This window comes from Alexandromys fortis, unplaced genomic scaffold, assembly GCF_014885135.2.
Source record: "Alexandromys fortis isolate MF-2015 unplaced genomic scaffold, M_Fortis_MF-2015_v1.1 scaffold_3, whole genome shotgun sequence".
In the NCBI taxonomy this organism is placed as follows: Eukaryota; Metazoa; Chordata; class Mammalia; order Rodentia; family Cricetidae; genus Alexandromys; species Alexandromys fortis.
Genome location: NW_026067909.1, coordinates 31,376,978 through 31,395,097, shown reverse-complemented (window position 1 = coordinate 31,395,097; position 18,120 = coordinate 31,376,978). Strand labels below are relative to the sequence as shown.

At 43.2% G+C, this 18,120-nt stretch overlaps 1 protein-coding gene and 1 pseudogene across 2 annotated transcripts in view; both read right to left on the bottom strand.

The window, feature by feature from the left end:
• Positions 1 to 18,120, bottom strand: part of Nalf1 (NALCN channel auxiliary factor 1) — a 434,221-nt gene that overhangs the window by 58,894 nt on the left and 357,207 nt on the right. The gene's annotated exons all lie outside the window — the stretch shown is intronic.
• Positions 5,014 to 5,954, bottom strand: LOC126498459 (mitochondrial glutamate carrier 1-like; annotated as a pseudogene).

Below are 18,120 nucleotides of genomic sequence, written 5' to 3'. Positions count from 1 at the left end.
TCTCTCTCTCTCTCTTTTGGATTAGGACCCAAAGGCCAGAGGATAGTGCTGCTCACAGTGGGCAGGTTTCCCACCTAAATAATCAAGGTGAGTGCCCACAGGTGCGTTCACAATTCAGCCCCGCACTGGGACTTTCTCCATTGTAATACATTGCTGGTCTCTGTATAGTAGGAAAAGAATGTTGAACTATAAAGGTGTCTAGAAGCCTATCATCATTACCTTTCTTCAAGACAGCGGCTGGCATATAAGACAATGTGTTCTGAACAATGGAACCCCAGTCCCAAATTCTACAAAGACAAAGGTGACCCCTATCTTATTAATAGGAACACAGTTGACTTGTCCTTTATGAGTCAATCTGTGTTATCAGAAAGAGGGCAAGGGGGGCATTAAATGGAATACTCTCGTTTTGACTCCCGTCTATTCTTCTACATTCTGAAATCTATTTTCTTTGAATCCAGTTATGACAGGGGTCCCCAGGAGCCCCAGAAGATGCAGATATTGGTTACTTGTCTGCCTGTTTCTCTCCATCCTGTCAGCACTTATTTCATTTTCGATTACTTCCTGACATGAGCACTTTGGGACAAGGCGCCTCTCTACTGAAGTTCATGGGTGCTCTGACCCAGATGGTCAGACCGTTGTTAGTGACCCTGAAGCAGAAGGCTTCTCTCCATTTTCCTCTAGGAATCATGGTGTATAGGACCTGAAGATCAGCAGCGACCTAATCAAGCTAACATATAGGAAGAGGATAGCAAAGAAAATGTCAGAAAAGGGAGAGGACCAGTCAGGAGTCCCTGACTTAACCTGATCTCATAGGGTGCCCCACCTCTCCGTGTTCATTGACATGAGTACATCAGAGAACACAGCTCAAATATTTCCACTTCAATATGTCAATGTCAAAACGTAGCCTAATAGTCAAAAGAACTTATCATTCCTCCCGTCTCCATTTTAACTAAGTATTGAAGCATGAGAATACAGCTAAGCTATTGAGGTTTCTAGAGCACTTCTGGGCTCATTTGTCGATGGACAGATCATTAACTTCTGGAACTTAGATTAATTCTCCCAGGATTTCAACATTAGTGCCTATTTAACTAATTTTAAACTCACAGAGCCAGGTCTGGCTCTTCGTTTTACAAATCTATCCTCAAATAAAACATTAACCACTATTTTTTGTTTCAGTTCAGTAAATGTGACCTACCAACAAGCCATACTTATTAATAAACTTGACATTTTTATTTCTTTACATGCTTAGGACTCACATTAAGTGATTGAATGAAGTTGTCATTCAAAACACCACAGAAAATGAGGCAGTACTTATAGAAATGTAGCACTGAGATGATCTCAATGTAGGAATGTTCCAGTCTCATATTTTGTCCAATATTGCCATGGCAAAGGAACAAACCATGGAACTCTAGGTCATTACCTAGTACTCAGGATCCCCTTTACAGGGCTGGACAAGATCTTTTGGATTTATATGGGTGACCTTAGTGTTACAGGAAAGTTAAAGGGGCCAATCACACTGTGTGTCATAATTGTAACACACACAGTTGGTGCCCAGTACGTGAGCATTTCTTCAATTGTGAGAGTCAGGAACTTATTAGCTGGTAAGCAGATGCAAACACTAAGGTGTGGGTATCAGGAACAATGACCTTGAACGTTCAGCAGAGGCTACAAATGCTGCAAGGAGAGCTTGGGCAGGGTCTGTCTTACTTCCCAAGACCTTCCCGGGTGGTCAGCAGAGTCTTACTTCTTTCAGACCATAACAGACCCGAGTAACTAGGGATCCAAGAGGACTCTTCTGAACCTTCAAATGAGCTCTACACCCATTTACAAATACTTAGGTTGTGAATATCCCACAAAATTAGAACAAATATATGCACTCCTGACACTCACTGTCTTGATAATAAACACACATGTGTGTGCACATGCATGCACACACACACACATACGCGTGTGGACTCCCTTTTCTGATTCATTGAAGACACTGAGTGTGGAGGATGGAGCATATTTTTTGGATGATATAGTTCATTTACTAGTTAATGGTCCATAGAATCCATCCTATTATATCTCTCCCCTATGAAAATCATTCCAGTCGCTTTCCCTAGATAAGAACGGTGTGGGAAGAACTCAGATCCTGCCTTTCGGCTCTGCTGGTTTCTACAGCCACCTCCTAGGGGCAGCAGATGCTGTGGGCAGGCTAAGAATTTAGTTGAGCACTGTGCAATCTGAGAAAGCTTTCATCCGATTAATGCAAAGACCGCATTTGACAAATCCAGAGACTAAATAGATTTGAGGGGAAAAAGTCTTTAAATCACTTTGTTCAATGGTGATATTCAAAGTCTCCCACGAGAGAAGTCATTATGAAATTATGTGTTCATGAATTTCTTACAATCTTGATGCCCCCTCCTCCCCACTGTGCACTTTTGCTTTTCTTTCGCTCACTGGTCTGTATAATCGCTTTCCGGATAATTTTCCTTCTGGCCAAGGTATACCACTTGATTCTCTTTATTTTAAAAACAAAAATTTATGTGTAGATATAAAAGTTATTCTAAAAAAGAAACATAAGGCACTCCATGGGATTTTCCTAAAATGAAGAATTTACAGAAGCCATTGTAATTTCTTTGCCCTGTTAGCATGGGGTCCACTTTTGCCAGGTGCAGTTCATTACCCCGCAACTTTTCTTTTATCATCCATCCAAGTGACATAAATGTAATCACCATCTCTAAGACATACCTGAAGAAGTTAGTGCTTGTGGTCAGCTGGATGCAGGGGAGCTCTGATGTTCTGGGGGAGAGATGATGGAGGTATTGTCTCATGAAAAATTACTCTTTCCTATACTTTTGTTTTAAAGACAGCATTTTCATGTAGCCTAGACTGGCCTAAGCCTCCCTAGGTACCAAAAAAGGTAAGTATGATTTGGACTCCTGACTTCTTGCTTTCATCTCCCCTGTGCCAGGACTACAAGCGTGTACCTCTACACCAAGTCTACGTGGTGCTGGTTGGAGTTTAAACTCTGGGCTTTGTATGTACTACGTAAGGCATCTTCCCAGACACCAGACCACACCCCAACCCTTTATACCTGACCTTATTTGCATCCAGGTATCTGGGGAGCCTTATTTGGCATGTAATCTCTCTTCCCAATCTCACCAATCAGACCAAGAGACCCCTATAGTCAAGGGGATGCCGGCTGATGGGTGATGCAGCAGACAGATCATTTGCATATCCTGCAGACAGTAGGAACCTCCCTCTCCTGCAGACAATTCTCCTACATGGCCCGCGGGCAGACACCAGCCCCTGGGTTGGCCTTGGTCTCGCTTCCCACAGAACAGCAGCAACAAGGACAAAATCCTCACGCTTGTTCTGTGCTGTTAAGTGAAAAACTATCTCATGCTACTTTCTCTTCCCACCACGGAAGAAATCACAGTTTCACCGTCTTAAAGTGCATGTGACTGCTCACTGTACGTGCTTCACAGGTGTCCTGGAAAGCAGACAGCTGCTTGTCTCGCTGAGATGATATTCTACTCTGCACAACTGTCTGGTTTTCATTGCTGGGTTCATTCTTCCGGAATGCAGCAGTTTTTTGTTTTTGTTTTATTTAGAAAATTTATGTATCTTTTCCATGACAAGACACAAAGAGGTACAACTTCGTAAAACTCTTCAAAAGGGGAAAAAAAATACAATTCTGCAAGTAGCAGCAGCTTTTTTTTTTTTAAAAAAATATTTATTATGTATACAATATTCTGTCTGAATGTATGTCTGCAGGCCAGAAGAGGGCACCAGAACTTATTACAGATGGTTATGAGCCACCCTGTGGTTGCAGGGAATTGAACTCGTGACCTTTGGAAGAGCAGGCAATGCTCTTAACCACTGAGCCTTCTCTCCAGCCCTAAGTAGCAGCAGCTTTGAAAGTACAGACGTGACCAGAGAGGAGGCTCCTGGGGGCAACAGTGAAGTGGTGACTGCTTAGGCTTGAGCCCCAGTTAGTGCCACTGGGAAGGAGCCTTCTTGGAGGGTATGGGGCTTGAGGGACACAGCAGCGGCCCCTTATTCAATCACCAAACACAACCACATGGCCAGAACAGGGGAGGGGGCTGCTTTGATTCAGAAGGGAGGATCCACTGCTGGAAGGGTGAATGGAGTTGTGCCAAATATGAACAGAGGCCCAGAGAGCTGGGTGGTGCTTCTGCCATCATGCCTGCCCTTCCCCCACAAGCACTCTCCAGGAGTAGGGCTCTCTCTGAAGAGTTACCAGGCTGGAGAACTAAAATGATTTCAAGGGGCAGCAGACAGCCTGAGGCACACACCGCACACAAGCACAGGAAGCCTGACCCCATAGGGAAAGGCAACTGACCTTAAGGGTCCATCCCCATGCAGCTTGGTCAGGTGACTGTTGGGGTGTGCTGGGGGGGACAACTTGCCCCACCATAGGCACACAAAGACCTCAAGTTTTCTGTGACCCACACGGAATGGAGGCCCAAGAGCTGACTAGGAAGAGTATGTGTGGGGTGCCTGGGATCAGGATTGAATGTGGTAGCACACCCAGCCTAGGAATCCTAGCTTCACATGAGGGTAGAACACTCCAGTCCCGCTGCAAGGCTGGCTGGAGGCAGAAGGAACGGCAGGACAGATGGACAGAGCCAATTCAGTAAATAATTATGTGTGTGTCTGTTGTAGACCAGGAGAACCTTGGATACCAGAGCCAGTGGACCTGCAGGCCCCAGTACAGAGAACAGCTCTGTCTCAAGGACTGTTCAGGCCAGGTAGGACTAGGCTGGGGTACAGAGATTGGACAGGACTGTCTCGACGGGACTTGATTGAGGAACGCACAGATTTCAGCATTTTCTACATATGTAAGACCTAGAGTCCAATTTTTTTTTCCTCTTCAGGACCCTGTGGGGGCCTCTGTGTGCATCATCCATCTGGACTGTGCGTCCTCTCCCCACCTTCCTGTGTGATGGGGAGGACCGGGGAGAGACCAGATTTCCTCAGGCTTGTACTATTCGCCATGTTCTGGTCCTAGCCCTTAGGATGGGGAGAAGTAGACATGGGCTCAGGCCTGGTATTCTTGCAGCAGCCACAGCAGGGACTCGATGACATGCATGGGGCAATGCCCAGTGCACGACAGTGTGCACCCTTCAGGAAGGCTGGGGGGCCCTCATGTCTCCAGATCTTCCCGGTTTAGTCTAGAAACACCGACTGCTTGTCCGCATTGACGCCTAGCTCAAGTGAAGAGTCCAGTCTTCACATCACAGGGGTGGACAGCCATGGTGACCGCCCTCCCAGTCACACAGCCTGACAGAAAGGACACACAGAAAGATGGGCAGCCCAGCTGGTTCAGGTTGGCAATCAGGGGGAAGTAGACATTGGAGAACGGGACATCCCTGAGCAGAGTGGTCCCCAGTCCTTTGCAGAGGTCAGCAATGCTGTATTTCTACAGCAGGTCATAGGTCAGCTGGGTGGCCATGGGCTGAGGCCATGGAACCTCTACTGAAGTTCCTCGAGTCTGCTGAGGACTGGGCACCTCCCTGGGCTGAGAGCTGAGCCTGGGCAGCCAGAATCTTCCTTTGAGCAGCAATGCAGCCTGCATCTTGCAACTGGATCTTCAGCGTCTCCACGGGGGTGGTCATAATCACCTGGCAGGTGCCAGCCCTGCAGCCTGCCAATCTCCTCAGACAGGGTCACCTTCTGTCCACCCTTAGAGAGCTGATGTCTGAAGAAGCCATTAACTGCCAGCTTGATGGCCTTCTCGGGGGTGAGCAGGGTCAGGTTTGCTGCTGCTCCCCTGGACCTGCCGAAGTAGCTCAGTCAGACACACTGGCATACACTCGCTGGCCATTCTGCTGGTTCTGCAGGCCTGTCTGAGCCAAGTCAATGGGGAACACGCATGTGACCCCAATTAGCCCTGTGATGCTACTATTGATGAACTTGGCCGGCAGGCTAGTCTGCTTACCAGTCATTTAGACCAAGTGAAGCAGGAGGCTGATTTACCAGGTGATATAAGCAGAGGCACTGATGGGTAGGGGCTGATGAGGACAGTGTGGGTGGCTTCTGGTGGTGGCTTCTGGTGGTGGCTTCTGGTGGGGAAGGAGATGTCCACACCTTCAGAGCAATTTCTGCCACCAGGGTTGATTCCCGTTTTTGTTTGTTTCTCTGTGCGTTTTATAACCTCTGGCTTGTGGCTTTTCTTGGGGAAGAATTAGGTACTTAGATATACGTGATTATCTATTTGTGTGTGCATGTATGCACCTACTCAAACTACAAACATGGGTGCATAGTGTCATAGAATGATCACATGGGACTTTGGACACTATCAGAAGATAACACATTAAGTAGGGTTGCACATGAAATGCCCTCCGTTGCTCAGTGATGCTGCGGCTTTGACCCTGAGTATAGGCTGAGTCTGAACATTTCCTGTTATCTTCACTAAGGGCTTCAGCATCAGTTCGACCCCTGAGAAGAAGCTCCACCGTTTTATCAGCCATAGAGCACAACCATTTTAGCAGTGAGCAAGCCAGGTGATTCTGCACGTGCTCGCTCATGTTCCCATTGATCTCACTATGCAGCAGGCCCAGGCCCGTCTGCAGCCTGAATAACACATGGAAGATGCAGCGCTGGGACTCAGGTTTTGCTTAGTGCATTGGTTCCTGAATAAAGCTTTCCCCACCACATGTGATTTATTCATCCTTGCCTTTGAAGTATGAGAGTAGCCTGAAAAATGGAATTATCTTGGTGCATAGTGATGGAATAGAAATTGGACACAGATTGGTCAACAAAACCTAATGAATTTTGAGTCTAACCAGGACTGTGACCACCACACACAAACGGACAGAGAACATAGGAGCCGAGTGATGATGATAAAAAGAAGCACAGAAAGGTGACGTGAAGACATGACCAGGTGCCTGGAGACCAGGAGGGAATGGGACGATGTGGGCAAGCCTGCAAAAGAGGATCCCTGTGAGGAGACCACATTGTGTCTGTGGGGCATGCATACAGGACTGCACATGCATAAACACAGAAGGCAGCTACACACACACACACACACACACACACACACACACACACACACACGGGAGTGAAGCTCAGCCAGCATGTGGATACATGATGTTATTGTTGATGCCCTGGTTTTGCTATTGAAGGAAACTGAGTGAAGGAAGTGGGGAATTTCTTGGCTTCGTGGCTGCATTCCTCTCTTTCCACAATTACCTAAACCAAACATTCAATTAAAGCTGGAAGGGTATTAATCAAGGTGGGTGAATCCTAGGATATTCTAAAAGAAGTCATCTTTAAAAGGAGGACCGGAATGCAAATTGTGTGGATTAGAAGACAGGGGGCAGAGAGTAGAGGAATCTGAAGATGCACTGTGTTCGGTAGCCAGAGGCTGAGCTGTCCAGCGAGATGGAGACTAAAGGATGAGCCAGACAGAGGTCTCCAAGTGAGTCTCAGAGAGCAAGGAGGCAGCCCGGAGAAGTAACATGCTTTGCTTTATTTTTCTCCACTGGCAATTTATTTTAAGGTGGTAGGGGTAAGATGGCAAGATGAGTGTGTTTCTATTATCCCTCTGGCTTCCGAGTCGAGACTGGAAAAGAAATCAGCGACTTGGGAGTGGGAGGAGGTTACTTCAGAAGACAGAGCAATCAGCAGGGGAGGCCTTGGGAACTAGATGAAATGAGAGAAATGTGTGCGGAGGAAAACAGATCGGAGAGCTGTTTAGAAGCAAACAAAATAGATTGGGTGGCAGATGGAAAATTTTGTTTATTGGTTAAAGGCTGGTAATGTTATTTACTCAAAACAGAGATACCTTAGAAAATATGGGCACCATGATGGCACTAACTGGAAAATTTTCAGTGTTTTCAAGGTATTTTAAAGGAAGATTGCATGCCAAGTTTAAATTTATTATTTTCGTAGGAGAATTTCTTCACAGAAACTCTTCCGGAGTTCTGAGAGTCTTGTTCAGAAAGATGACGAGTGAGCCTCTTCATCTTCATCATCCACTCAGTGAGGCAGGGCAGGCAACTGCTGGTCCATGTTAGGGAGTCATGGGTCTTCATCATCATATGCACTCAGAGATGCCAGGGCAGGCAACTGTTGGTTCATGTTAGAACGTCAGTCAACACAGGTGGGAAGCTCTTGCAACATTAGTAGAAATTCTACTTTGTAATATGAGTAGTGATATGTATCACATGGTGTCACTTTTAATTGTGAATGATGTACAGTTATTTAAGACTGACCAGCTACCTAAAGTTCCTCTTCCAGAAATAATCAAATTTTTCCAGAACATTGAAAATTTAATATCTTTCCATCTCAAACTTTGGCCATTTCTTTAGTTGAATTATTCATGGTCCTTGTCTCCAAGGCTGAATTTACTTCAGTGATTCCTGGGGGCAATCCATGCACCATGTACCACGGTAATACTTTAAGTGGGACTCCAATAGAAAGTCTATAAATTTTAATACTTTCCTGGAAATATTGCATAAATTTTGATACATGGCAACCTGAAGCTATCAGCCATCTTGTTATGAGTTTTAAAATAGAGAGAAGCCATTGCTATATACATACACAGAGAAGCTATTGCTATATACATACACGAAGACACAAGCTTTATTTAGGCCTCAAAAACTAGCCTCAGAAAACAAGCTTTGATGTCTTATTCTGATCTTAAGGGCCTATTGACATGGCTCCAGGAAAACATGTCCCAACATTTCTGCCTGCCCCATCTTTGATAGACACTCTTATGCCCTTTGACAATGTTTTTTTTTCTTTATTTTTTTTCTATTCCTAGCATGTCATAGCCATTCCTACATGGTAACCCTGCTCCTTTCACAACCAGTTTCTCCTAGAGTTTCAGTTTACAAATTTCACAAAGATCCTAAGTCAGATATGCAATAAACTGCTCAACATAACACTATCCATTTACCAACACTTCTTTATTTCTGCACCTACCTATCTGCTGTCTATATTCATCCATATATACTCCTGTTTACTATCATTATCTGTCCATCTGTGCTCTGTCTAGCATTTATCCACCATCTGTGCATCTATTTGCTATTTATCCTCTATCCAGCTATCGATTAACTATATCTATTTATCTGTCTATCTACCTATCATCTGTTAGATTTCTTCTATCACCTCTCAACTTTCTACTTACTTATTTATTATCTACCATCTAACTATTTAACCATTTATCTAACTATCTATCATCTATCTCTCTACTATCTATTTTCCATCATTCTATTATCTATAAACTACCAATCAGAATACTCTATCTTGCACTAAGAAAAAACAGACATGTTCTGTTTTCATTCTTCTCATCATCGTATCCTGTGTCCTCCAGACTTAGATATGCCTAAGCTGTTCAAATGTTAAACATCAAAGAGTGAATATGAATAGATTAAACCCATGGTTCTTCAAATATTGGGTATGATTTCAAGTATAGAGTATTACAGTCCACTTCAAATATTGGTTATGATTTCAAGTATAGAATGTTACATTCCAGCGTGGACATGAACACACCATCGAACAATTTTGATGGAATGGATTTTCTGTTTTATTCAAGGGGAAAACACAGAAAATAATACTGTTGGCAGCCTTTATATTTTCAAGTTTAAAGAAAATTAGACGTGCTCATTGCAAGTTACTACTCCCAACATCAAGAACCACCAGTAATCCTGTTTTCATATGTATGATGTCTTGATGGCATCCCTCTTTTGGTAGCTGATGGTCTGCAGAGTTCTAAGACATTCCTGAGGGCTTTGCCCTTGATGTGATTACCAAGATTCTATGAAACTGCTACAAAGGGGGATTGGGAAGCTATCATTGAGGGTGTTCATCACCTAATAGTGATATCAGGGAGTATTTTAGACCTAACCCAATGTATCTCTAAAGTTCATTGTAAGCCTGGAGATTTGACCAAGTGATAACAGAAGTCAGGAGGACTCAGAGAACAGAGGCACTGAGGGCATTTGTGCTGACTCAGTAAGAGTCGCAGAGTACTGGATTTATTCAACAACCTGGGAGAGCTTAGAATGTGGCTTAATCTGCTATTCGAACACATCCCACAATAATATGTGAGATGTTGAGAGACCTGAGTTGAGAAGCTAGCCAGCAGCTGGCCATGGCCTACAGAACTCTGAGCAAACAGTCGTCAGTTTGGGTACATAAGTTGGAGCCATTTGTTAGCTACCAGTTAGAAGCACATGCATAATTTTAGTGGTGAGCCACATTTCTCAGCAATCTATGGTCTCAAGGCTCATTCCTCTCCCTTCTGAAACTGGACCACTGTCTTCTCATCTCATGAACCACAGCACAGATACATTGTGTCTCTCATGGACCGCAGCACAGATACATTGTATCTCATGACCCACAGTGCAGATACATTGTTTCTGTTAACCACACAGAAACATTGTATCTCGTGAGCCTCAGCACAGATACATTGTATCTCTTTTTCCGCACAGATACATTGTATCTCGTTAACCGCACAGATACATTGTATCTCGTGAACCATAGCCCAGATATACTGTATCTTATGAACCACAGCATAGATATATTGTATCTAACATTACACAGAAAATTCATGGCAGTTACACATTGCAAATGAACTTCTTAAATATGAACTCACACAAAACTGTGACTCTCTATACATCACATATCAGTACATTCATGTGACAAGGCCAGCACTTAAGTGTAAGTTTGCAGACATTTTTATGATCAAATTATGATGATATACACATATTCATATATGCATAATATAGATACAAATGCACATATAAAATAGCATAATTACTGAAAATTAGGCTGAATTTGAACATTTCTACAAAAGAGAATATTATCATTATAAAAGTCTATCTTGTTTTATGAGCATGAGTTTTGTCTGTATATAGTTATGTGCACATTGTGTGAAATGTTCACAGAAGATATCAGAACCCTGGAAATGGAATTACAGATACTTTGAGCACCATAAGGGTGTTGAGAATTGAACTTGGGTCCTCTGAAAGAAGAGAAAGTGTTCTTAACCACTAAACCATCTCTCCACCTCTGTGTCACCATCGCTAAGATTTTAGTTACATTTGGTGATTCTTAATAAAATCCTACACATTTTGCAAAGGCAGTGAAATTAATTGACTTAGGAGTTTTGTAGTTTGTAAACCATGATTTTTAGTTGTTTTCAAGAAATTGTAGGTCAGCATCAACGTATATTTTCTACCATGCAGTACTTCATAGACCGTCAAACAACCCACACTGTTAAAGAAAACCTTCAGGCAAGGAAACAAATACCTTATCTTGGTTAGCTTTGAAATGCTTCTACCTCTGTCTGTAGGGAGCCAGAAACCAAGACAACCATCACATCAGATATGGGGATTAACCCTGCTACATAGCACAGCCAAGTGGTATAAGCTGTATGTGGAAATAGGATTAATGCTTATATACCAAACATTATAATCTACAATATACAAACAAAAGGGCATATATATCTACTCATAAAGAAAGAAAATATGCTAATATCATATCAGAACATGCCACCCCATGACACAGCACTGTGATAATAATAGAGGTGTTTTCCATCTTCCTGAATATTGTCCCCTGAAGCAACTCAGGGGATTTCAGATGATCTGAGTGTACTGTGGAACACATCACAAGACTCTTATGTAAGAAGTTACCTTCACTGTGCTTGGGGAAAAGTGGTCAAAGTCACTGAGATGACAAGAAATAGACATCAGGCTTGCTGGGGGTTCCACAATTATTAATTCTTTCTTCCACAGCTGTGACAAAATGCCTGACAGAAGTGACTTAGGGAGGAGGAAAGGATTTATTTTGACTCACAGTTGGAGGGAATTTTAGTCCACCATAGCAGAGAGGCCTAGTCTGTGCCAATGGGAGCCTGATATGTCTAGTCACATGGTGGCAGGCTAGAGAGAGAGAGAGAGGAGAGAGAGAGAGAGAGTTGAGAGAGAGAGAGAGAGAGAGAGAGAGAGAGAGAGAGAGAGAGAGAGAGAGAAACCAATTCTAGGCTATACCATATAAGGAGAGTCCATACCCAGTGTCCCACCTCTGCCGCTGGGACTCCATCCCCTGAAAGGCTCATGGCATCACCAATGCAGCTTCACCAGCTATCAATCAAGGGTTCAACACACAGCCTGTGGGCGTGTTTCGTACCCAACCGCTCACATCCATGTCCGTCAGCATCAGATGCTGTACTCTTCCTAATCTATGTATTCAGGAGTTACCAGCCATCATCAAACCTAGTACTAAAATACTCGAGTTTATTTTTTCTGAGGATCTCCCTTTCCTTGTAAAAATTCATGTGTTACCCAAAATTTACATTGAAGAATTAGTATGTTGTTCCCTTGCTAGTCAGTCTTTTATTATGCAGGCTGCAGCTGGGAATCTGTAATATATAAAAATATATTTTCCTTCTCCAAACCTTCATACTAAATGCAAAATTCTAATTTTCTATATCAAATATCTTGTTTCTAAGGAAGACTCAGAGTATTTGCCACGCCTGTCTTTGTTATAGTCCCTTATGAACTTTATTCTCAAATTCAACTTCTTGGAAAATAATGACCAAGGATTATCAGAAACTGTACCAAGAGTCTGTGACAAGTGCTCAGGACATGCTGTTCTTTTGTTCCTGGTGATTGAATAGCCAGTTTCCTAGACTCTTTGGTGACACATATTTCAAGGGCAGAAGATGGATGGGAGAAACACTATGTACTAGACACTATGAAGTGTAAAAAAGCTGCCTTGGCATTAGCGTATGATGCTGCATCTGGATAGAAAGTAAACCAAAGATACCACAAGTGCAGGTCTCAAAACATGGAGCTGCTGGGGCCCAGGCCCCATAGTGTGTTAATGGACAGACTGGCAAGTAATGATCAGACATGAAAACCTGGCTTTGAGGGTTGCTGGGCTCCCCCTGTGGCTGATGTGGAGAAAAGAAAGCAATAGAAATTGTACCCGCAATCCTTCTAACCATGCAACAAAGGCAGCAACAGAGTTTTATAGCTCCCTTATTATGGCCCGTAACAATTCTTTTACATGATAATACATTTTAGACAGTGTTATGGAATGAATGTTTGTGCGCCTAAAACAAATGTGTGTCCTGGAGTCTTAATATCCAATATGATGGAGCTGGAGGGGTCGGGGGGGATGCTGATTACGGTTGCCTCAGCTCAGGAGAGTAGAGTCCTTATGATCACATCACTGGCCTTGAAAGAAACAACCAGAGTAGTTTCTTACACTCCAACCCCTCACTCTCCAGCCTCCATAAACTGTGATGTGAGGGCATTTCAAGAGGGCAGGCAGTAAAAATATTAACATTTTAATTTATGATTTTCTAACATCACTGTCTACACAATAAATTTCTTCTGTAGCTTTTATTCATTCATCATTGAGAAACATAACCCACTTTATGTAGAACTGAATTATGATTAATGTAGCATAGTATTTCTCTTGCCTTTTTTGAGGTGAGCTTCTAGGCACATCTCTACACAGTGGTTAGAGATACTGCTCGCTGCTGTGAACAGCAGTGAATGGGTGGATGTAGAATTCCACAGCTCTCCAAGGTGCCAAGGAAATGTGGCGATGGAGTCTTCAGCCCTAAATAGGACATTTTTCTGACAATCCCTCCATGGCTCAGGGAGTCTCGGTAGAAGGGATGGTGCAAAGAGCTGTGGATGCTGTCTGCTGGGCATGACAGAGCCATTGCAGCCATGGTAGCACAGCCTGCATCTGCATCTGCATCTGCATCTGCATCTGCATCTGCATCTGCATCTGCATCTGCATCTGCATCTGCATCTGCAAGGGACTGCCGCTTTTCCACAGTCAGTCATGGGTTAGGCAGGGGCTCACAGGGCTACACCTCTTCCTGTGAATTACTGAATACTGATGGAGTCTAAGGGCAGTCGTTGCCTTTAGATCTGTGCTCAGTGGTGAGTCTACCAGGCTCCAATGCACAATTCTAAGTTCGTGATTGAACAGACTTACTTGTTAAACTCGGCTGGTCCAAAAACAAAACAAAAAGATACAAAAGCACTCATGGGGAGGAGGGTGTTTGCTAAAGTAGGAAGCCTGGAGGGAGTAGAAGAGAGCTCTCTCAGCATGACTGGTGCACGGAACTGACAAAGAATAGGTTTAACTTTAAAAATTAAACCATTCATTTTCCACATTGTGGTCTAACCCCTTTCTTTCACAAAATATTAATGAATTTATCAGCACTCGTATGTATACAAAACCAATCTCTGCAGCAGCATGACTTTCCTTCCATAAAGCACATGTTTTCTTTTTAAATCTACAATAAGACTGGTTCCAGGATGAGGACTTTAAGCATGACTAGTAGTGACCAGCAGAGCACAGGTGTCACACAATTGGGTTTTGCCTCAGTGCAGACAAGAAGTGAAACATTCGGCTAGGAAGGAGGACGCTTCCTTAGCGTTGCCTTTCCCCCAGCTACTTCACAGAAAGTAATTGCCATGACTACTTCCTCATCTTTGATTGCCTGTCTTGAAGACTGACAGGGTTAGCCATTGTACAGGGGAAGTGGCCTATCAGGCACAGCAAAGATGCCCCTTCATGTCTGTGCTGACTGGTTCTACTTCATTTTGTGAAGCAAGTCCTCCTTTCCTGTATCGATTACAACCCCATTGACTGGGTCCTGATTGCTTGAAGACTAACAGGTGTAATGATCGGCCCAGCTAACACCAGGGCACTGGAGATGGTAAGAAAAGCAACTAACAAAGGCACAGTGTTATTCCCCACAGTCCTGAGGTCTACTTTTGTTTGTTTACACATAGGCTTACACACGACGCTATTAGAGCTGTGGTAGAATTCCTACCACATGACGAATAAAGCAACGTCAGAAAATCACACACAGATGATAACCGGGCTGAACAGTATTGGCCTTTCTGTCTTCTCACGCACTCGATGGCACATACATCTGCCTGCAGACAGAGCATTTATTTCCTCACCACACAAACCCTGACTCCTACCAGAAAAAAATCTGACATTGATGTCATGAAGATAGATGTAAAAAGGGTTAAAAACCATCACTGAAAATACTGAGTTGGGACACCTAAGGCGTTTTACTCTCTTTTGGGGTGCAAAATGACTGAGCCCATTTGAAAGAAAAATGACACCAGGAAAAGGAATCAAAGTCATGAATAGAGAAAAATGGCGAGAAGAGAACATCCTACGGAAATAACCAACCACCTTTGAACTGGGCCCCTCGGAGTAGAACTGGGTCCTCCTGCTGTTTCCCTGCAGGATCAAGGATGGCAGCGGCTGCCCTCCAGCATCGCAGAGGTGGGGAAACACTTGGAGAATACTCTCTGGAGGGACTGAGAGAGAAATGGGCTTTTCATGGCTTCCATGACACCAAATACGTACACGTTTCCACCTCAGCGGCTCCCCAGAAGAGAAAGAGCAGGCACTGCAGAGGTCTGGGGTCTTATTTGAATTTCTTTCTCTTAAATTTCAAACAACATTGCAATTTGGTTCTAGGAGACTTGAGTTCTTAGATAAGTGTCCACGTCTGTGCTCCATTGCCACACACAATGGCTGTCCACAGGCAGGAGAAAGTCTCAGTTTTCACACATGCCTAACAGTAGGACCTCATTCTTAAACAAAACTTGCAGAACATTTTAGAGCAATGTATGCCTCAGTGGGCACCAATACATTACTATGGAATAAGACATGATGGAAATGCAAGGAAGATAAACAAAAGATTGGTCAGGAATAGCTGCTTGCCCTCTACTGATCCTTCTGACAATGTAACATGGTTTTTATCCTTGAAATTATATTACATGTATCGTTCCCTTCCCTCTCTCCAAACTTTGTCATATAATCCTTTCTGATCGCCTTAAAATTCATGTCCTCTTTTTCACCAGTTGTTGCTGCATGTATAAATGTATATGTAGAACATATATCCCTAAATATAGCCTGATCCATCTGTGTAATTCTGCTTTCACGTATGTTTCCAGGACTGACAACGTGGCAATAGACATCCACCATTCCTCTGTTGTCTATATTTCTTCTCTCTTGTTCACTGCTTCCAGAGTGGTTGTAAGCTGGACCCTGGCGTCAACTGGGAACCCTGTTGTATAAGCGGGCGTGGTAGCAGATCGGCCATAGGCTGTAGGAATCCGCAGACCCGAGAGGACCTTGCCTGCCAGAACAGGAAGTGACTAAGAAAAGACAGAAAGATTCTGAGAACGTCCACAAGACTAGCAGGATAGTATTTAGTGAGTCATAGGATCCAAATGGAGGGAAAGATGGATTCAGAGACACTGTCATGTGCTAAGCCTTTGCCACCCATGGGTCACTGTGATGATCCTAGCACAGTGACTGAGCAAATAACATTGCCTAGCATTTCCACAGTAGCTGCGCTTGTTCCAGAATGGTTCACGCTGTTGAAGTTTTATTGCCTTAAAATAATCTAGAGAGTATAACAAGCACACTATCTTTTGAAAAATAATGCAAATTCCACAGTACCCTGACCATCAAAGCAATAAACTGTGTTCTATTCCAGAAGAAAGGGGAATATAAATGTCCATTATTGGTGCTTCACACAAGGGACCAATTAAAACCTCTGTCAGTAAGCTGACTGGGGCGTGAGGATCATTTGGCCCCTCACCTAATTATTACGAAGGATTAGTTATTTGTCTCCCTTCAACTCATTGGGCAGTACCCAGCTTGAAACAGCAATGCCCCCCCCCACCCATTACAGTTTCTATGAGAGATTGAACTGCCTCCAGATCAACGTATCTCACATCAACTGCTTCCATGTGAAATACAGATTTGGTTCAAGTGTTAGGCAAGCAGTCAGTAATTTGTTGGTTTTAAATATTTCACAAGTACTAGCAAGATGACGTAGTGAGTAAAAGCACCTACTTCCAGGTTTGATGATCTATGCACCATCTCTGGGACTCACATGGTAGAAGGACAGATCTAACTTATAGATTGTCCTCTGTCCTCCCTATGCACACACAGCATATACATACCATATATACATATAGCCATAGTTACAATAAAGAAATAAATACGCAAATGCTAAAAAACCGTATGACATGCTGAATTCAACTGTCTATTCCATGAGACGGCAGGAAATGTTGGCCAGCTCTGCAGTATCTCAAGTTCTTACTGGAACAACAGGAACTTGTCTGAACTTTGTTTCTGGGGGGTTGCTAGTGTCCCAAGAGCTTGTGAGCAGAAAGTGTCAGTGGGCCCTGACCCCCACCCGCCCCTTTCCGTGTATTACAGATGACACACTAGCAGAAAAGTTCCGAGAAAGGGAACCCAAAGCAAAAGCCACACAGTTGACCTACATCTCTTTTACCTCGTTTTATTTATTTGTTCGGACTGAACAGATAAGTCCAGTCTACACTTGGGAGCTGGTGGGGCATCAAGGAAGAAGTGAAGTTTGAGGGTCAATGGGTCTCCAGCTGCCAGACACCATATATTCCGCACAAATGGGAAACTTGTCCAAAAGAACTGCTAAACTCTCCCCTTACCTTCCCTTAGGACATGTTCCAATCAACAGACCACACAGAGAGCCGAAAACATCCACCTGTGTTTCATACATTCAGAGACAAAGAAAAGCAAAAAGAAAAAGAAGCTTGGCTGGGGCTCACATATCTGAGTTCCGGGTCTAGTGTTAGGGTTTTTAAGAAATCATTTCTACAGGCTTAGTTCAATACAGATATGTTTATGCCTGACATTTGGCGATTATCAAAAGCCTTTGATGTTCCCATCTCATCTTTGTTAGTGAGCCATCTAAACCACAAAATGTAAACAAATCAATGATTAAGGAAACCAAACATCACACATTTGTTTTAGATGAACAATCATCTATAATTTGAAAAACATATTTTAAATTTACATAATATAAAAGTTTTAACTCAATTCTTTTTTTTCTTACTACATGTATGGATGTCTGATTTGTTGACCCAACAAGCGTGTTTTAATCAAAATCAATAAAGAAGTAGAAAAATGCAAATGAAAATCTTCCAAGAAACATCTCCAAATTAACAAAATGATCTTCCTCCCCTTATTTGGGAGTTATGCAAGATACGAAATGTTGTATTCACATTCTAGTTTTTCACTGAGTCTTGGAAATTACTTGAGTTTTCTGGT